This window comes from Choloepus didactylus, chromosome 14 (assembly GCF_015220235.1).
Source record: "Choloepus didactylus isolate mChoDid1 chromosome 14, mChoDid1.pri, whole genome shotgun sequence".
In the NCBI taxonomy this organism is placed as follows: Eukaryota; Metazoa; Chordata; class Mammalia; order Pilosa; family Megalonychidae; genus Choloepus; species Choloepus didactylus.
The window spans coordinates 45,159,757-45,182,059 of NC_051320.1; the positions used below are offsets into that span (position 1 = coordinate 45,159,757).

General features: G+C 37.2%; 1 long non-coding RNA gene across 1 annotated transcript in view; it reads right to left on the reverse strand.

Moving 5' to 3' along the window:
* LOC119509245 overlaps nucleotides 1-22,303 on the reverse strand; it is a 95,511-nt gene that overhangs the window by 35,970 nt on the left and 37,238 nt on the right. The window contains exon 4 of the long non-coding RNA XR_005211656.1: nucleotides 21,023-21,227. This is a non-coding gene — a long non-coding RNA (uncharacterized LOC119509245). The remainder of the gene's footprint in view (nucleotides 1-21,022; nucleotides 21,228-22,303) is intronic.

The window sequence follows — 22,303 nt, forward strand, 5'->3', positions numbered from 1 at the left end:
AAAGTTCGAAAAAGCAACTGGCAGAATCTATGGAAATGAAAGGCACAACACAAGAAATGAAAGACACAATGAAAACATACAACAGCACATCTCAAGAGGCAGAAGAATACACTCAGGAACTGGAGAACAAGGCAACTGAAAGCCTACACACAAAAGAACCGATAGAGAAAAGAATGGAAAAATATGAGCAACATCTCCAGGAACTTAAAGACAAAAGAAAAAGTAAGAATGTACATGTCATTGGTGTCCCAGAGCAAAAGAGAAGGGAAAAGGGGCAGAAGTGATAATAGAAGTAATCAATGAAAATTTCCCATCTCTTATGAAAGACATAAAATTACAGATCCAAGAAGCACAGCATACCCCAAACAGAATAGATCTCAATAGGCCTATGCCAAGACACTTAATAATCAGATTATCAAATGTCAAAGATAAACAGAGAATCCTGAAAGCAGCAAGAGAAAAGCAATCCATCACTTACAAAGGAAGCTTGATAAGACTGTATGCAGATTTCTCAATAGAAACCATGGAGGAAAGAAGGAAGTAGTGTGATATATTTAGGATACTGAAAGAGAAAAACCACCAACCAAGAATCCTATATCCAGCAAAACTATCCTTCAAATATGAGGGAGAGCTTAAAATATTCTCTGACAAACAGACAATGGCAGAATTTGTGAACAAGACAACTGCTCTAGGCACCAGCCTGCCACATGTTTGGCTGGATGCCCTATCTTGCAAGATAGTAAATAAATTCTTTTCTCCTCCAGAACCGAGTGAGCATTTATTCCCTTACAGGTACCGCTTTATTTCCGACAACAGGGGGGCTCATCCAGGATCCGAAGCTTCGGAGGGGGACCCCCGAGGTGGACAAAGGGAAGGCGCACCCCGCTGATTGAGTGGTCTCGGACTCCGCCATTGGGGGCCCATCTCCGGCAGCTAAAGGGCCCGAGACCAGACGCTTGGATCTGCTGGTTGTGGATGAGAAAAGGGGGAAAAGGAAAAGCCTGCCTCTGGTTGACCAGGCAACTCCATGCACGGATCAAGGCACCCTGAACTGCTGGCTCAGACCCCGCCTCTTGAATTTGCTGCCCATCGACATCAGCCTGGCAGCTGGGTTCTAATCCAGTCATGGAAAGAATCCAAACTTCAACTGATCTGGGAGGAACCCTATCAAGTCTTGCTGACAACTGAGATGGCAGTCCGAACAGCAGAAAAAGGCTGGACTCATTACACACGAGTAAAGGAACCAGTGCCTGAACCAGATGATAAGTATCCAGCAACTCAACCTGAATCCTGGAAAGTGACTCCCACCTCAGATCCCCTAAGGATCACTCTAAATAAAAGGAGGGAGAAAGGGCTGAATTAAACCCTGTGTTTGCATTGTGCTCTGCGTACAGCTTAATAATGAAATTGCTTGTACTGATCATAATGTTCAATATTCAAGGAGTAACAGGTTCTGCTAAGCTGGTTATAAGTGTAGTCAAAGGCTTAGAGTCTCAAACTATACAATTTAATGTTTGACAAGTAATTAGCTGTAAAAATCTAAAACATCAGCAACAGCTGAGGGAGGAATATAAGCATTTATGTAAGCAGACTGTTCAAATAGAGAGGAAGATTATTGGGGGGTGAACATTTGAGAGTATAACTTATGAGTTATCTGACCCCTGTTATTCTTGAAACACTGTTTGGTAAACCACACAGTATGAGGGATGGGTCTTACCCAGGTTGAAGGAAAAACCATTAAGGGGAACTTGGCTGGAGTTTAACTCTCCAGTTCAAATTGACCCCAAGGTCATTGGAATACTTAAGGCCAAAGACTTAAAGCAAACCATAAAAATAGAGACAGGTTACGGAAATACAAATGCCTGAGTAGAATGGGTCCAATATACCATCCAGAGTCTAAACAGAAGTGACTATTATGCTTGTGCAACCAAACAACCCACTGTTCAAATTATGCCCTTCCCCTTGGGGATGAAAAAAGCATGAAAAGGAGTTTAAATGTATAACACTCCTCTTTCAAAATGCTACTCCTGGTGAAAGTTGTAGTACGTTGTCCTCCCTTTTCCCTCCAGTCCAGAAGGGAAGTGCCAAAGCCATACCAGCGTCTCGCCTTAGTCCTGGAAACCATTTTGCCTGTCTCTCCAGATGGGAAGAAGGGCTCCAGGATCTTGGTACCATGGCTTGTGTACACAGGTGTGGAATGTGAGCAAGGATAGTACTGGCAACTTCTCCAGCCTAACTATACCCCGAGCAGACCTCTGGTGGTACTGTGGGAAGGGCGTCCTCTGGCCAACACTACCTGAAAGGTGGGGAGGAACCTGTGCTCTGGTTCAATTGGCTATCTCATTTACCCTGGCATTTGAAAGTAATAAAAAAGTACCAACCCAAGGCAAAGGAAAAAAAAAATGTACAAAATGTACCTAGTTCCTTCAATAAAAAAATGTTTGTAGATAGTATAGGGGTCCCCCGGAAAGTTCCTAATGAGTTTAAAGCTAAAAATCAAGTAGCTGCAGAATTTGAATCGTCCTTATTCTGGTGGGTCACCATCAATGAAAATGTAGATCATCAGCTAAAATTTATCAACTATACCAGGAATGCCATTAAAGGAATAGCAGAACAGTTAGACGTCAGTAGCTGAATGGTATAGGAAAACAGAATGGCCCTAGACATAATGCTAGCTGAAAAAGGAGGCGTCTGTGCTATACTTGGGGCAAATTGTTGCACATTCATCCCCAATAATACAGCACCTGATGAAACTATCACCAAAGCTCTACAAGGCTTAACAGCCTTATTTCAGAAACTAGCAAAAAATTCTGGCATTAACAACCCACTCACAGAATGGTTAAAAAAATTGGTTCAAGAAATGGAAAGGAATTGCAAAGAAAAATCCCTATAATGAGGAATGTAAAAAAGCCCTTAGCAAATTTGAGAATCTAAAATGTGAAAACTAAAAGAGTTTAAAAAAAGAAAGAGGAGGGAATCTGTAAGAAAGGGATAAGTTTAGTTTTCACATAGAGACAGCATGGAATAAGGAAAATGGAGGCAGAACCAGCTTAAACAAGTCCTATGGTAAAGGGAAGAAAGAAAATCTATGCTAGCTCCTTATATGGAAAAGTAACCATGGTTACTGGAATGTAAAGAGATATGAAGTAAAATCAGAGGCGGGAACTCACAGCAAAAAAAAAAAAAATTTTTTTTTTTTTAAAACTAAATCAACTCTCTGGGATAGGCTGATCAGTTCAAAATCTCAATAATGAGCTAGTTCGCTCTCTGGGATTGGCTGTACAAATTAAAATCTCAAAAGATAAATTAGTTAGTGTTCTCGGATAGGCTGTAACCTCTGTAGTACCCAGTCAATGGGGAAACGGGAGGGACTTGCGAATTAGAAGTAGAAGATTTAAAGATCACCATTCTCTTCCTCTGGCGCGCCAGCCTGCCACATGTTTGGCTGGACACCCTATCTTGCAAGATTGTAAATAAATTCTTTTCTCCTCCAAAAAGAAAAAAAAAAGATACCTGCTCTACAAGAAACACTAAAGGAAGCACTGCAGACAGAAAGGAAAAGACAGGAGTGAGAGGTTTGGAAAACAATTTTGGGAGACAGTAGCACAGCAATCTAAGTGCACTGAACAAAGATGACTGTGAGTATGGTTGAAAGAAGAAGGCTGGGACCATATGGGACACCAGAACAAAAGACGAATGATAAAGACTGGGACTGTGTAACTCAGGGAAACCTACAGTGCTCAATGATTACAATAAAAGATACAAATATGTTCTTATATGAAGGAGAACAAATGAATGTCAACTCTGCAAGATGTTAAAAATAGGGTGGGATTGGGGGGAAGGTACAGTCAATGCAAACTAGAGGCTAGAATTTACAGAAACATTGTATTATGCTTCCTTTGATATAGCAAAGGCAATATACCAAACCTAAATTCATATGGGGGGGGAGGATAGGGGAAGGCTATGGGACTCCTGGCATTGGTGATGTTGTCTGACTCTTTATTCTACTTTAGGTTAATGCTATCTTTCCTTTTGTCACTTTCGAGCTATCAAGTTGTGTGGGTTTTTTTGTTGTTGCTGTTTGTTTTTTCTCTCTTTCTCTTTTCTTTTTCTTTTGCCTCTCTGCCTTCTTTGACTCTTCCTCTGTCTTTGTGGAAAACAAACGGAGATGTCCTTAGATAGAGTGGCAATGGTGCTGAATACAAAAATATGTGACTATACAGGGAACCAACGATTGTTTAATTGGGACGGAATGTATGGTGTGTGAACAAAACCATCTTAAAAGAAATGCATTGATGAAGAAACCTTGAGGGCACTACATTGAATGAAATAAGACAGACACATAAAGGCAAATATTGCAGGGTCTCACTGATATGAACTAATTATAATTTGTAAACTTATAGACATGAAATATAAGTTACCAGGATATAGAATGAGGCTAAAGAATGGGGAGCGGTTGCTTATTATGAGCAGAATGTTTAACTAGGGTGAACTTAAATGTTTGGAAATGGACAGGGGTGATGGTAGCATGTTGTGAGAATAACTAACAGTGCTGAATGCTGTGTGAAGGTGGTGGAAAGGGGAAGCTCAGAGTCACACATGTCACCAGAAGAAAAGTTGGAGGTTAAAAGATGAGAATGTATAAAATAGTGAATCTTGTGGCGGACAATGCCCATGATTGACTATACAAATATTAGAAATCTCTCTCACGAACTAGAACAAATGTATGACACTATTACTAGAAGTTAATAACAGAGAGGCATATAGGGAAAAAAATATATACTTATTGCAAACTATATACTACAGTTAGTAGTATCTTAACATTCTTTCATCAACCGTAACAAATTTACTATACCAAAACTATGAATCAATAATGGAGGGGGGCATGGACAGGATATGGGAGGATCTGAGTTTCCTTTTTTTTGTCTTTATTTCTTTTCTGGAGTGATGAAAATGTTCTAAAAACTGAAAAAAAAATTATTGTGTTGATGGATGCACAGCTGTATGATGGTACCATGGGCAACTGATTGTTTACTTTGGATCTTTGGATAGTTGTATGGTATGTGAACAATCTCAATAAAAAAATATATATATATACATATATATATAAATAATAATAATCAGTGAGAAGCAAAGACAACTTTAAAAATTACTTTTTACCCATTTCCATACCTAGGAATTTTTCCTAAGGGAATAACAGAAGTGAAAAAATGTGTGACAAAGTCAAGTACACTTTTCTAAGGACAAAAACACTGCTGGTTTGAATGTATTATGTCCCCCAAAACACCATTATCTTTGATGTAATCTTGGGTAGGCAGATGTATCAGTGTGGATTAGATTGTAATTCTTTGAGTGTTTCCATGGAGATGCGCCCCACCCAACTGTGGGTGATGAGTCTGATTGGATAATTTCCATGGAGGTGTTACCCCACCCATTCAGGGGGGGGTCTGAATTAAATCACTGGAGCCATATAAATGAGCTGACAGGCAGAAGGAACTCAGTGCAGCTGAGAGTGACATTTTGAAGAGGAGCTACAGCCAAGAGGGACACTTTGAAGAATGCACAGAAGCTGAGAGAGCAGCTGCAGATGAGAGACAGTTTGAAGACAGCCGTTGAAAGCAGACTTTTGCTCTGGAGAAGCTAAGAGAGGACAAATGCCCCAAGAGCAACTGAGAGTGACATTTTTGATGAACTACAGCCTAGAGAGGAACATCCTGGGAGAAAGCCATTTTGAACCCACAACTTTGGAGCAGATGCCAGCCACGTGCCTTCCCAGCTAACAGAAGTACCATCCTCCCGTGAAGGTGCCTGATTGCTGATGTGTTACCTTGTACACTTTATGGCCTTAAGACTGTAACTGTGTAACCAAATAAACCGCCTTTCATAAAAGCCAATCCATCTCTAGTGTTTTGCATTCTGGCAGCATTAGCAAACTAGAACAAACACATTAACTACAATAAAAAAGAAAACATGCATCAAGTTAATGGAGAATTATGCAGCCATTAAAAATAATATCTATATAAAATATTAACATGAAAGTTACAATTCAAAATAGCATTAATAGATAGTATACTGGGTCAAAAATAGACTTTTGAACATGACAATTCAGATCTAAATTACATTTAGTTGCTTATGAACCATTATGACTTCACACACAGCTCTTACCCCTACTAAGCTCTGTTTTCTCATTTGTAAAATAGAAAGACCAATAGTTCTTAGTCCATCTCATATGAGCAATTCTTTGGTAAACTGGAATTCACTTGTTATACAATTTTTAATGGAATGCCCTGTTAAAAAAATTATGTGAAAGTTTACTCTCAGAAATTTACTCTGAAAAGTTGTGACCTTCTTTCCAACATACTTTGCATTTCAGATTTAACTTTTATGTCTCATCATTGAAATAACTAGCAGAAGCTACTGCTGTTTTGTGAAGTGTTTTGCAGAACTTGATAACTATAGCATCTTCCTGATGAATAATACTTAAAAATTAAGAATTAAGACTAAGCAATTGAGATAAGGTGCTAATCATTTAGGGAAGTTTTGGCTCTCATTTTATTGTCCTGCCTTGCATTCTTAGTTCACTACTGTAAACCATTTTTCTTAAGAGAAGAGTTTAAGTGAAGCTTCATTAGGATTTGAAGAGAATTAAAAGAAATTGAACCATTAATAGAATATAAAAGGAAATATAAATCACATAAAAGAGGAAAAGAATGCCAAATTAGTGAAAGAATGTAGAGGACAGATGAAATGGGATGGTGAAATGGAATAATAAATCTGAGTACAATTTTCACAGGTGGCTATGATTCTAGTTGATGTGATAGGCTATATATGAACACCATTTAATATACTCGGTAGTCTCATTTCAATTCAGCAATTCTGAATCTGTAAAATTTAGAAACACTATTTGGCCCTCAGATAATATGACTTGCGTTTCTGGCTCACAGATTTTCTCTGAAAACTGTGAAAAAAAATACATTACTAGGCTTATCACACTGCCACTGTGCTTTTATGATGAATGGCTGTGAAGGATATCATATTTGGCTAACTAGCTTACTTGTTCTTGCATTATTGGCAGCATTGGATGAATATTATAAACACCAGCAGTCATTTTTATTGCCTCTTTTATGAGTTTATTGGGAGATTTATACTTTTACCTAGAGATGTTTTTTGTTTATAATTGGTGCTATAAATTTGAAAGACTGAAGTAGTAGATCTCAATCTAGTTCTACCCAGATGATTAGGGGTTGGTGGGAATTGATGTGTTTCTTAGTTGTAAGGCATAAAATAATTTTAGTTTCCCATTCACCTGATGCTTTTTGTGACTAACTGAAGACTGGATGCAAGCTAAAGAGTTCAGTATTAGAGGTTTCCTGTTGACAGTCAAGAGTCATATCTTCACACAGCCCAATTTTCCTGGGGCTTACCATCATCAGTCAACTCTGCATTTGTCAGTACATGAGCAAAATTAAATATAATTCTCAACCCATTGCTTTTATCATTGACAGAGCCAGGTGCAGCCATGCAGTGGAGTAACACAGTGTGACAATAAAGGGAGCAGTTGTAAGTGTCTTTCAATGGGAAAATAGAGCAAGTGGAATAAAGAGCAGTGTCAGAGAGAACAGAACAACTTGTAGCTCTCAGTGTTGTTTCATCTCTAGCCAAGCCACTTCTGGTTTTTTGCTTGTGTGCCCCCTTCCTGGTAATACCCCCTCTCTACCCTAATGCAATCAACTTCTTAACTGGAATTGAAATTTCTCTGTCTGAAATTCCTGCATATCTCTTGGGAGTATATTTACCAGCAAATAAGCAACCTTCAACTTTCCAAAGACTCTACAGTAAGAAATGCAAACTCAATTTTCTTCCTATTGCGTATCTGATTTATAACATTAACCATGCAAAGGGAGTAAACGCTTGTAAGTGAAAAATGCAAGGGCTTCCCTCTTTAACTTCCCTCTAAACACATGCATACATTAATATAAAAGCATGTGAAAGCATTTAGCAACAGGCCTACCACAAAACAGGCACGATGTTACTTTCTTTCCTTAGAGGAGGAGCACTAGGACAGTGTGTTAGCCACCATCAAACATTGCCTTAGGGAATTAATGGGCATAGCAAAAGGCAGGGAGAGAATAGCTCAGTCATTAGAAATATGAACTTTAGTGTCAGAGCTGGTTGAATTCCAGCTTCACTACTTAGCAGCTCTCTGTCCTTAGAAAAATTACTTCAACTCTGATTCTCAGCTTCTTCATCTACAAAGTTAGGAGACTACTATTTACCCAAACTCCTCTAGGGTTCAAGGGAGAGGAAAGGCTGTGTAACTGATAGAAAAGACTGAGCAGAAGTATTCTTTCTCTCTCAATTTAGGGGAGACTCAAAAGAGTTAGAAATACCTACTAGGAACATGCAAATTTCTGGAATGTATTTGTGTAAATGCTGTGTCTCAATATTGGAAATAAAAACAGTTGAGAGGATGGGAGCGTGACTTTGAAAGGGAAGGAAAGAAAAGGGCATTGTTGAAAAAGCTTGCAGTTTGGAGTCAAGATGAGTTCGAATCCTCATTTCACGACTTGCTTATTCTCTGAGGATGACTTATTCATCAGTAAAACTGGGATGATGTTTTTCTAACAGGGATGCTGTGAGAATTAACCCAAGATAATGTGTCTGAAAAGTTCATAGGATAACTATGAAGCACAATATACATTTTACTTGTGATTTTTACATGTAAGAAAACCTAGCTAATAGCCACAACAAGGAAAAACAGTGTATAATTTCTACCTATCATTTACAGAGTTAATCACTTATTATTTTGAAACCTATGTTTTGTCTGGTTTATGGACCTCGCACTTAACTCACTACAGGAAAGTGTGGGCTAATTCTTATCTTCAAAGTAAAAATGTGACACGTTATCACCTGAGCATTACTGGTAATAAATCAGAATTTTTTTACTTAAAGCAAGGAAATAGTTTAATGTTTTTTTAAGGGCAAATAATTGTCTTGAATCATGGTTTAAGAATGTGATCTGTTCATTGTTCTCCCCTTCTCTAAAGATAATCCTACATATTTACAAAAGGTAATAATCAAATTCCTTCTACTTCTAAATAGAAAGGAGGAAATTTCACCATGAAAAATTGAGGATAGAAAAACTTTCACACAATAAGGCTGACATGATAATGAACTTTATTTTCCCAAAGGAAAATGGAATCTTTTCCTTGGGAATTTTAACAAAAAAGTCTTCCATGTCCTAAAAGATTATGGGGGAATGTTCATTGGAATGCCTCATGGAGCCCTAGTTCACAATACTTAGAGTTAATATTTCCCAAAATTCACTAATGTGATTTCCTACTTTTTTTTTCTTTCCGTGTATGTTGTAGCTTCAACAATAAAATGCATACAGCTGCTCTACTACTCTTGCCTAATTGATTTGGACAGTGAACAAAAGAAAAAAGAAGAAAAATCCAAGTAGAATTCAATGGGTATTTACATTAATGTGCCATTTTAAAAAATGGTTTGGACTGGTCTATAGCCTAGCTTCATTTTGTTTCTTTATCAGTTTCTCTTTTTATATTACAATAATCCTTTTTTAATACATGAAAGCTCAATCAGTATCTATAATTTGGGCCGGGAGAAGCATACCTAATATCAAGAGTAAACACTTGTGACCTTAAGTTCATTAAAGAAAGTTAACAAGTAGTCTTACCATAGTAAGAGCAAATAGGTAAATGAAAGTACAGCTCTATCCCCAAGTAGTTGTTGCTTTAGTGGCTCACCTTGAACAAACATCAGTTTCTTCTGCTAAGGTGTTTTGAATACTAACAATAATGAAATTGTTCCACTGGTTTCCACTTCACTGATTAGCTCTTGTATCACATCAATTGCAGTCCTTTCCATTTAGCTATCTCTGAACTTTCAACACATCCTGTTTCTGTGCAAACGTTGTGGAGAAAGGAACTTACATGTACATATGGGCAGAAAGAGAAAACTGAGGAAACAAAAGGCTTCCAGGAAACTAGTAATTTCTATGAAAATCCCCAGTGTGTGTTTTTTTAAAACATTGTAAACAATCTTAGTGAATCATCCAACCTGACCATTAGCTGTCATCCACAAGTATCTAAGATGAAGACCTTGAACAATGAAATAGTACAAAATGACACATCCATTGCTATATTTTCTTATTTCTCTAGCTAAACCAAGAGGCTTCCATGGCAATTGTTTCTAAATAGGCTTCACGTTCATGGCATTATGGTTTAGAGGAATAAGCACCAGAATTAAAGTCTGGATTCTAGCCCTGACTTTGTCTGGTGATGTTGACTAGGTAATTTTCTTTAATTAACAAGGCCTTATTCACTGATATTCCCTAAAATTTCCCACTACAGATTAGGGAATATTAAAATTCCCAGGAATTTAGAAGTCCAAACATATCATCTAGAGGTAAAAGAATAAATATGCTCCTTCCAGGTCCTTCAGGAAGACATCAGTTTGTATTACCTTAATGGATTGGGAAGACACAGAAAGCTTCACTGTGAGGTATGGAAACACAAAGCACATAAAGTTGCTTGAGGGTGAATATATTCATGAAAGGAGAAATGTAATACAAGTTATCATGGTGTCATGCTGTCTCCTTTTTCCCAGGGCCACAGTTGGCTGAGACACCTGGGAGTGACATGGCTTGAGGAGAGGTTATTGAGTGATGGAGGGAGGATAATTGCCTGAAGGTGCCAATGGGAAGCTGGGAGCAAGCCATGGCCCTGATTCCTTTCACTAAAGTTTGGGAGTGAGCATTATGGCTGAATTTGCACAGGAATTTGGAAATCTAGGAAACATAAAAAAATTTCTATCTTTATTCAAGTAATCCATGCTCATCATTGAAAGTTAGTAAGTACAGATAACCACAAAATAAGCTCACTCCAAATAAGAGCAAGAAACATACTGTTAACATTTTGTTGCATATCATTCCAGATTTTTTTATATGTAAATCTATACATAGAACTATAATTTTAAAAAGAAACTATGCTTATTCATAAGTGCAATCAATTTTTAGGTTTAGTAGAAATTGTATTACGTTGATGGGAGGGTTGTTTGCTTTTTAAGTCTTTTAATTTGGGAATCCCCGTGTCCTTCAAATGTGCACTTCTGCAGTTGTGAAAAGTATTGGATTCTATTATCTGTGGGTTGTACTTGCCAGACAGGTCTTAATTGTATTTTTTTGTTGTTATTGTGTTACACTTTATACAATTTCTTGTAGATCATTTTGAAAGGGTCAAGAAATCAGGATAGTGTTTTCTTTACTATCTATTTAAAATCTATTAATTTCATGTTAGTAGGACTGTTAACTTGTCACCAAACCAGACAGTATTTAAAACTATTTGTGGCTTGTATATAGTTAATCCTAGAGGTAAAGCTTCGTAATGCTATTTTTATTCATCACATTAACCAGCTGTAAAACACAGACCTTTATAATGGGCAAAGAATTTCCAGATTCATATACAGATAGCCTGTAAGGTCATGTTATTTGAAAAGCAGCATTTCAGTATGAAGAGCTCTCATACTGTTTATAAAACCAACTGAATTAAAAGGATGTATAAATGTTCTCAAAAAAGGCTTATGTTCTATAAACTATTTTTTTTTATTTTTAGAGCTTTTTATTTTGAAATCTTTCAAACCTATAGAACAGTTGTAAAAATAATACATCCTCACAGAGAAAATTCTACCATATTTCCCCACCCAGATAACCAGATCCACCAACTTTTTCTAGACACTATTTTGTATCCTACTTTTCCCATAATATATATATATATATATATATATATATATATATATATATATACCTCTTTCTGTGTAAGTGAAAATACATCCACATCAATTTAAACACCTCGTTGGCATCCTTTTGCAGGCAGATGACAATTTAAACAATCCCTATTAGGAATTTAACTTCTTTTGTTTATTTTCTGTCTCTCTTCACTACAGTGTAAGCTCCAAAAGGTCAGAGTTCTCTTTCAGTTTTGTTCACTGATGTGCCTATAACAGTGCCTGGCTCATAACAAATATTCAAAAACATCTGTTGAAAGAATAGGTGAGAAAGGAACGGGCTCAGAACTAGGGGCAGATCCAGGTTTTGCAAGATGTGGAGCTTATAAAATTTGGGAAGGCTCTCTTTTTAAAAAAAAGTATATAAAAATATCTTACTTTTGCAAATTTTACAAAACATTTGACTATGTGAACAGATCACTAGTCTGTCCCAGGGTGTGTGAAGGACCTTGAAGCTTGTTTCATTATCATCAAGATAACAAAGGTCAGAGTTTTGAGGATACCACTTTTAACAGAGGCTAAGAAGAGGACCAGCAAAAGAGACTGAAAAGAGCCAGAAAGGTAAGAAGAAAGTCAAGAGAGTATAGTATTTGTGAAGCCAAGGAAAGTTTCAAAAGGGGAAAGAGTGGTTACCCACCTGAAGACCTCACATCTCTACTGGCTCCTTCCTTTCTGCTTGAAAACATAGTCATTTCTCCCCTGGCTATAAACTCTTTCTCCTTCCTTTCAAAGAATTGTTATGCCAACCAAAATCAAATTTAAGTATAATACATATATTAAAGCACTTTGGAATCTGTAAAACACTGTGTACCTGATGAATGTCAGATAAAGCATCTACTAGTCTATATGACTCAGATATGCTTTGTCATGTGGATTAGAATAACAATGGAGAAGAGCTATTGTGACATGGGTCAGAGGTGGCCAATGGAATCCACCACCTCAGCAGGGGGAACTATTATATGTAAGACATTTCACCAGCAAATGCCTCAGAATTTCCTATTCCCACTTGATATATTTCATCAAGAATGAGTCATTCCTTATTCTCTGACCTTTAGTTTCTCCCTCTACCTTAACTATTCTGACTACCAACATTGTTTAGGGAGTCATCTCAAAAGCTCAGAATTTAAAAGGACAGGAATGAAAAATAGCAGCAGAGGTACAAATTCAAGAGCAAATTTAGAGTCGCGACCTGAGCTCTATGACTAATATCAGGAATGCTGAAGCTTTAAATGAGTTCAGACTTGAGAAAAAATAGCAAAGGTCAGAGATAATGAAGACAAAAGTGATGGTGGTGTAATGTTTTACAGGTGAAAAGAAAAGTAGAATGACATGACTTCTGTTTGATTTTCAAGGTCTGCAGTGAAAATCTCCAATATCTGAAGAGATAAAACAAGCACATTTAGGAAGCAATTGAAATCCATTTGATGGGTAAGGAATGTTAAGACCATTTAGCTATTTATAATGTTAAAGTGAAATACTTTCCAGAGCATTAAAAGTAGTTGTGGATATGGGCAAAGGAGTGCTGTCAGTAATACTTGAAAAATTGCAGAGAATAGGAAATATGTAAGAGAAATGAATATAGGCATGCCCTAATTCAAGAACAGAGAAAAAACCACTTACTGGGGGAGGTCGCTGTGGATCCTCCACAGAACTCTCGAATAGGTTGGTTACCATAGAAAGGGGTGGGAGGCTTCCCACTAAAGCTGGCTGACTGGTCACATGCATTTAATTCTCTTCCCAAATCCTGTATAAATGTCAGAAGACTAAAATTACAAATAAGTTTTGGAAAATTCATAAGGGGGTTTTTTAATAGTCAACCAGAACCATGAGAAATTTCTGGAATATACTGATACTGAAATTTAACAGAACTAAGATACACACAAATCCAGATCAGTGAAAGAGAATTTCCAAAGTAAAAGTTGCCCTGGCAGAATTCTGGGACACACCTCACAATCAAAATAAGCAGGGACTGATTAGGAGAAGTGAGCCCTGAGTGGGGACCAGGTAATAAAGGATGTGGAGCAGCAGAGCAGTCCTTATGTCACCTAGGGGCCCATGCCAATGTGTGCCGCAGCCTTGACTATAGTGAGAGGTTTTACACAAGAGACTCTCAAAATGGGCATTGGGTCCAAAGAAAGGCATCTTGTCACACGCAGAGGAGAGCTGCGCGTTCTTAAAACCATATTCACATCTTAAGGAAAGCCAAGCTTCCCTCTGCCATGCACAATCACTTGAGCCAGAGCTGACTTAATCCAAACCTGACCTTCTAGCCAAGTGAAGGAGAATTCTTGTTCTCTCTCTAGATGCCAAACAGTGTTCAAATTAGGCTCTTGCCTACAAATATGAACAAACAACCAAGAACCATCAAACCACCAAGAAGACTAAAAGAGAAGCACCAAACCCAATAATCAGAACCAATCCCTGAGAAAACATAATCTAGGACACAAAATAAAACTCTAAAATAAGCATATTTAATACCTTCAACGAGATTCTAGGGGGTTCTGAACCTATAAAAAAATAAAATAGAGAGTGCCAATAATAACCATTTAGGAAGAGGTTTAAGATTATTCAAATACTTAAAATAAGAAAAAAGAGGGGAAATAGTGAAGCAATTATTATTCCAAGTCAGCATGAATTCAGGAAGTGCATGTCATGCCTCAGTAAACTCATTTCCTTGAGAGGTCATCAGACTGGTAGGTCGGGGAATACCAGCAACACGATGTGTCTGGATTCAAACAGGCCATTAAATAAATTGTTTTGTGAAATCCTAAAAACAAAGAAATTATATCCTACCTCTTACCAGAGACTAATAGAACAACAGAGCAACAAGCTAATAAAAATTTGTATCATTTCATAGAAATTCTTATTTAATTGTCTTTCCCCTCTAGATTATAAAATTCTTGAGAGAAGAGACCATTTTCTGGATTGCATTCATCCTATCCCCATTGCCTAGCACAGTATATAGCATAAACTAGATAAGTATTTATTGAATGATAATTAAATTTGATTGTGACTGACACAAACTATGAGCTTATAAGTATGTGTGAGATGAAAGCAGTAGCTGGCTTCTCAGTTTGTTTTGGAAAGACATAGGAGTTTTAGCTGATTGTTTGCTAAATGCTGTCAACATTGTGACCCAGTTGACAAGAAAGCAAAAGATAAAAGGTTATAGTAATAAGCAAATAGTGTGCAAAAACACAGAAAGAAGAGTTGTGGCAACCACAACAATCTCTTCCATCCCACATGCTCTTTCTACATGTGATTTTGACTTTCAGCACTCCTCCTATTGAGTGGTGGGGTCTATGTTTCCTTCCCTTGAATCTGAGCAGGTTTGTTACCATGGTGATGTGCACCACATAACTTCCTAGGCTAGGTCATAAAGGGATATACAGTTTCCACCTGATCTCTTCGGATACTTGCTCTTGGAACCCAACCACCACTCTGACCCAAGATACCACACTGACAGCTCTAGCCGAGGTCTCAGTTGACAAGCCAGCATTAACTGCTAGACATGTAAGTGAACAATGTTAACCGTTTCTTTCAGATGAATCCAGACTTAGTGATCAAGTCATCCATAACCATCAAATTTCCCCAACTGAGGTTCCAGATATTGTGGAAAATAGACAAATCATTCCCCAGTGCCTTTTTCAAATTCCTAACCCATAGAATTCATGGAAAGAATTCATAATATAATAATATAATAACAATTATTATTTTATACTCCTAGTTTGTTACATAGCCATTGACAACTAGAATAGGAATATGGATATGCAAGTTATGATACATTTACTCAATGGAATATTATGCTGTCACAATAAGAAGGGTTCATATTAAAATAGAAATAGAATGTTTGTTAAGATTGGCCTACTATTTGCTAGGGGCTTTCTCTGCTGGAGATGCACCACTGAACAAAACAAAGTCCCTACTCAAAATCCACTGACCTGTACATTTGATGTCACCCATTTTTCAGTCCTTAGTTTTCTTAGTTTTAATCATTGATGGTGTCCAGAACCCTATGTTCAGCTCTGACCTTTATTCTGAATTACAGACCTGCTCTCTTGAATTGGATATCCCATAGGCTCCCCAAACTCCTAGGTAATGGCATTAACACCTACCCAATGTCCTAAGCCAGCAACTTGGGAGTCATCAGAGATTCCTCTCTCCCCTCACCTCTGCCCACTTGAAAACCCTGCCTCCATGCAGTCACAACGGCCATTGATCCTATCTTCATTTCATTTGAATCCATCCCTTTTTTCCCCATCCCTTGGCCACTGCTGCAGGTCATGTCATTATTATTTTTCCCTAGGTTCCTAAAACAGCCTCTTAATTGATCTTCCTGCCACCATTTTTCCTCAAACTCACACTATACAATTTTTTTGTAATGTACAAATATGAATATGCTACTTATCTGTTTGAAATCCTTCACTTCTACTCTTCAGAACTAAGTCCAGAGTTCTTATCATTGTCATAAGATTAAAGAACAACATACAAGGTTTGATCCAATTTCTGTAAATTTACATCCATATATCCAAATGTTTAAATATGCATAGAAAGATACTGGATGTTCCATAAAAGTTCAACAGTTGTAATTTCAGAGTGTACGGATTTCAAGGTGATTTTCACCTTCTTCGTACTTTTATGTATTGTTAATGTTGGTATCATTTTCAAAACTGACTGTGTCTCATCTTTAAAGAAACAATAAAAAATTAAAAATACAGGAAACAGGAAACATGAGAGTGCTCAAAGCATATGAAGGCTGTATTCTGGGCTCTGCCTCTGAAGAGAAAATACCAACCGGTCTGATGAGGAGTAGACCCATACTAATAATATTAAGCAAACAACTGGAGAAAAAAAAAATGGGAAGGAAACTTGGATAAAAGGGAAACTGATTTATAGAGAAGACAATGTATAACTTCTACATTGTTATCACTATTACAATATTGCTGAATTACAGCCTATGCTCAGACATATAGTCACTACTTAGAATTCAAGTGAACTGCTGGTACATAAAATCAACTGTGGGGTAACACCACCAACATCTATTCAAACTGCATTCCTTTTTGCTTGGCACTTGAAAGAAAAGAAAAGGTTCTCTCAACACTTACATGCTACAAGCATGCTCTATTTTCCTCAAAAGTTCATTCTTATAATGATACATTAAATAATCTTTTACTAAATGAAAAAATTAAATAAAGAGACTCTTCATTATCTGGCCTTGACTTATTTGGCTTTGATATTTCACCTCTCTCCACTACATTGATTACTTGAATTTTCTCCACAAACTATGCTCTAAGCTCGAGCTTCTAAACCTTCATACATCCAGTTTCCTAGTTTCCACTGCTCTTACCTGTGTTCTGACTCGGCTAATTCCTACTTACTCTTCAGGGCTCAGGTCAGATGTGGCTCTTATTAGAGACTCCCCAACCAACTCCTTCTCCAGCTCCTGTGTTGACTTTTGTCACCACTTATCATACTGCATCATAGCTATCCATTGGCTTCCATCTTTGTATGGAATCCTACATACCATGGTATCCACAGAGCCCACTATAGGCAGGCATACTGAAAGCATTCAATAAAACGTGGAAGAAGTCAAAATTATCCCTATTCACAGATGACATTGTCCTATATATAGAAAATCCCAAAGAATCCACAATAAAGCTACTAGGACTAATAAACAAATTCAGCAAAGTTGCAGGATACAGATAAACATGTAGAAGTTGTTGGGTTCCTACACACCAGTAATGAACAATATGAAAAGGAAATCAAGAAAACAATTCCATTTACAATAGCATCTAAAAGAATAGGTTACTCAAGCAAATATCAATGCAATGGTTTGTCTTAAACAATGGGAATTTATTTGCTTACAGTTTTGAGGCTAAAAGAAAGTGCAAATCAAGACATCAGCAAAGTGATCCTTTCTCCCCAAAGACTACGCCATTCTCAGGTTGGCTGATGGTGATCCTGGGGTCCTTAGCTTGTCACATGGCAAAGCACATGGCAATGTCTCCTGGTCTCTGCCTTCTCTTCCAGTTTCAGCTTCTTGCCTCCTGTGGCTTTCTCTCCATCTGTTTGAATTTCACTCCACTTATAAAGAACTCCAGTAATAGGATGAAGACCCATCCTGACTTAGGAGGGCCACACTTTCTAAACTGAAGTAACTTCATCAAAATTTCCTACTTATAATAAGCAAACACCCACAGGAATTTATTAGATTTAAGAACATGTTTTTCTGGGGAATATACAGCTTCAAACCATCACACCATACAATAGAATATTATTCAGCTGTGAAAAAAAATGAAGTGCCGTTACATGCTACACCATGGATGAACCTTGAAGACATCATGCTGAGTGAAATTAGCCAGACACAAAAGGACAAATGTATGATTTCTCTTATATGAAATACTTAGAATAGGCAAATTCATAGAGACAGCAAGAAGAATAGTGATTACCAGAGGTTGTGGGAGTGGGGAGTTATTGCTAAATAAGTATAAGTTATGGTTTAGCATGATGGTAACAGTCTGAAAATTGATAGTGGTGAAATTTACATAGTATTGTCAATATATTTAATTGTCAAAGAACTGTCCACTTAAAGTGGTTAAAATGATTTTTATGTTATGAATAGTTTTACCACAACTAAAATTAAATATTAATTTTTTATTTATAAAAATTCATCAGAATGAAGTACTGATACTTGCTGCAATATGGATGAACCTTGAAAACATTTTGCTAAATGAAAGAAGCAAGACAAAAAGGACAAATAGTTACGATTCCATTTATATGAAATATGTAGAATAAGCAATTCAAGGGACAGAAAGTAAATTAGAGGTTGCTAGGGGCTGAGGGAGGGAGAATGGGGAGCTATTGCTCAATGGGTATAGTTTCTGTTTGAGATGATGAAAAAATTCTGGAAAAAGAAAGTGGTAAGTGTTGCACAACACTATGAATGTAATTAATGCCACTGAACTGTACACTTAAGAACAGTTAAAATGGCAAATTTTATGTTCTCTGTATTTTACAACTTAAAAAAAAAGGAAAAAAATGTGGAAGAACCACAGTAAAAGACCACACATACAAGACTCCATTTATATAAAATGTCCAAAAAAGGCAAAATCTATAGAGATGAAAAGTAGACTAGTAATTGTCTACAGCTCGGGATGGGAACAAGGATTAACTATAAATAGGATTAAGAGATTCTGTGGTGATAGACATGTTCTAAAACTGAATTGTGGTGACAGTTGCTCAACTCTGTAAATTTACTAAAAATTATTGACTCACTTTATGTGGGTGAATATTATGGTATGTAAATGATATATATACAATAGGTTGTTTAAAAAAAATGTTTCCCAAGGAAACCATTGAAATATGTTTGGCGAGACAAAGAAAGGTCAAGGACAAAGGTTTTGACATCCACTACCTGGGTTCAAATTCCAAGTTCTGGCACTTGCCAGCTGTGGGAACCTAGCAAGTTACTTCCTCTGTTCACTTTGGCTGCCACATCAATAAAGTGAAAATAAAAATAACCACTTCATTGGGTTGTTGTGAAGATCAAGTAACGTAAAGTGTAAACAAGTTCTGCACAAGGTAAGCATTTAATAAAAGGCCATTATTATTATTTTCTCCTCCTCATTGGCCTATGAGATCTTCAAGAGCAGGGACTGTGTCCTTCTCTTTGTGTTCTCAGAATCTGGCATATATCTGATGTTTAATTGATGTTTGCCGAATAAGTTATAAAAACTGGCATATCCTTGAATTTTCTGAAGAATATTTTCCCTTTCTTTAATAATTACTTCATGATTATTTGATTATTTTCTCCCTGAAGTCATCCTCCAATGAGAGCAGCGATAGAGGGATTGTGCCATGCTGGAGGAACTGCATTCTTACCAGAGGTTATGAAAACCCAAGTAACCACGTGCAGCTCCGAGAACAGCACTTCCCTTTGCCCCTTGTTCCCACATTCTCTGGTTTGTATTTTATTTTCCAGAATCTGGACCTGTCTCCCTTCCTTCTGTCTTTCCTCCTCTGCCTACACCCCACAGCCTGTCTTTGATGATACTTGTTGGGGGTCATACAGGAAGCTGAGGGGTCATCTGGAATCCAGCCCTATGTTTCTATAATGTGACCTTCCTCAGACTATTCAAGATGGATGATGATCTACACAGAGTCCTTATGAGAGGACCTCCTTATTCAGCTCCTTACTGGTACCCTCAGAAAGTAGAAAGCCAAGCATGCATCTCCAACTCTCATTTCTGACCACTTAAAGCCCATTTGAAAAATAATTCTTGTGAATTTTTATGGAAGATGAAATAACATGACAAATGTGGAAGAGCTTTTAAAAAGTTAAATTACTGTGTTAAACTTTAAGGATAAATTCATCCTTTTGTGTCTTCAGCAATTTAAAAAAATGGCAATTTTTTATCAATCTTAATTGTAAATGCTAAATTTTCTTAAATTAAAAATAGGTGTCTTTTTGCCATATTCTTAGAAGCATCAGAGCCCATTAATGTTTGCAAATCAGACTCGGGAAATATTTTGACAGTTACAGGCAACCTCTGGTGAACAGCAAGCCCTGGCATCCCTTCTCTACCACAGGAGTAACCAGGAGGGTGAGAAAGAAGGACTGCTTCTGCTCTTCAATCATTAGCAAGCCCATAAGTTGTTCTGTTTAATATGCCCCAAACTTGTGCATCACAATATTTTTAAATTTACTTACTAAGGGATTCATAGAGTATACTTTGGACTTTCCAATAATTTTCCTGAGCCAAATGTCTGCTTTATCAAGAAAGAGGAGTTTGGGCTAAGCTTTAAGGATAGAGATAGGGAGAGCTGGGGGCATGATAGTCTGAAAAGAGATAAAAGAAGGAAGAAAAGAAGGAAGGGAGATGGAAGAGAACAGATTAGAGTATGTCTAAGGACAGTGAATAAACCATTTTGGCAGCAGTGGAGAATTTATATTCAGAAGTGCTGCGTGTTAATTTTGTAAAAGTGGGTCTGAGAGTTTAGCCATGTGCAAAAAAAAAATTCAGACTTCATTGAGCCATGGTCTCTTGTTATTGATGAGACCCTCACAAACCTCATTCTTTGAATTGAAAAATACTATTTAGGAAAGACTGCTGATGAGATGACATAAGTAAAATAATTGGCCCAGGAACTGGTCCATGCTTCCTTCACCAGGTAGTATAACATATTTGTTGAGTTTTGTTATTTTCCAAGGGCTTACCTGGTTCTCTGAAGTAGGTACTGTTAGTATTTATCTTCATTATGCAGACAAAGGAGAAGTTGACCAACTTGCCAAAGATTATCCAGCTAGCAAGGATCAGGGCCAGGACTTGAACCTTAGCCTTTCTCCAGGGCCTGGGCTCCTGTTGCTGAACTGTGTCTCCTCCTTCAGACCAAGTTAACAGGTGGGTCCTTAGGCTAAAGAACTGTAAACAAGACAGTAACAAGAAAAAACATGGGTTTTTGAAATGTCATTCTGGTGCTAATGTGGAGGCTGGACTGGATAGGAGAGAGACAGCCAGGAGGAAACACTAGATTTTTCTGTTCTACTGACTGTTTTGGCCTGCAGTTTTCTTACCATTTAATTATTAATACAAAGTAAGAGAACTGTTGATATGTTAGATGAGTTATTCTGACCTGGGGAAAAAAATTCACAACCAGTAGCATCTTGATCTCTTTGGATATATTTTTTTAATTTTTTTATTTGCTAATGTAAACATTTTTAAGTGTACAATTCAGTGGCATTGATTATTTTTATAATGTTGTGCTACCTTCACCACCATCCATTACCAAAACTTTTTCATCACCCCAAACAGAAACTCTGTACCCATTCCACATTCCCCTTCCCCCAAGTCCCTGGTAATTGCAAATCTACTCTCTGTCTCTACAAATTTGCTTATTCTAGATATTTCATATAGGTGGAATCATACAATATTTGTCGTTTTGTGTCTGTCTCATTTCATTTACCATAATGTTTTCGAGGTTCATCCATGTTGTAGCATGTATCAGAGCTTCAATCTTTTTATGGCCAAAAGGTATTCCATAGCATGTATGCACCACATTTTATTTATTCATTCATCTGTCGATGCACACTTGGCTTGTTTCCATCTTTTGGCTACTGTGAACAATGCTGCTATGAACATTGGTATACAAGTATCTGGTTGAGTCTCTGCTTTCATTTCTTTTGGATATATAGGCATACCTTGGAGATATTGTAGATTCAATTCCACACCACCACAATAAAGTAAGTCATATGAATTCTTCGGTTTCTCAGTGCATATAAAAGTTATGTTTTGTATTAGTCTATACTGTAGTCTATAAGTATGCAGGAGCTTTATGCCTAAAAAAAACAATGTACATACCTTAATTTAAAAATACTTTATTATTAAAAACTGCTAACCATCATCTGAGACTTCAGTGAGTCCTAATCTTTTTGCTGGTGGAGGATCTTGCTTCAACATTGATTGCTGTTGACTGATCAGGGTGGTAGTTGCTGAAGGTT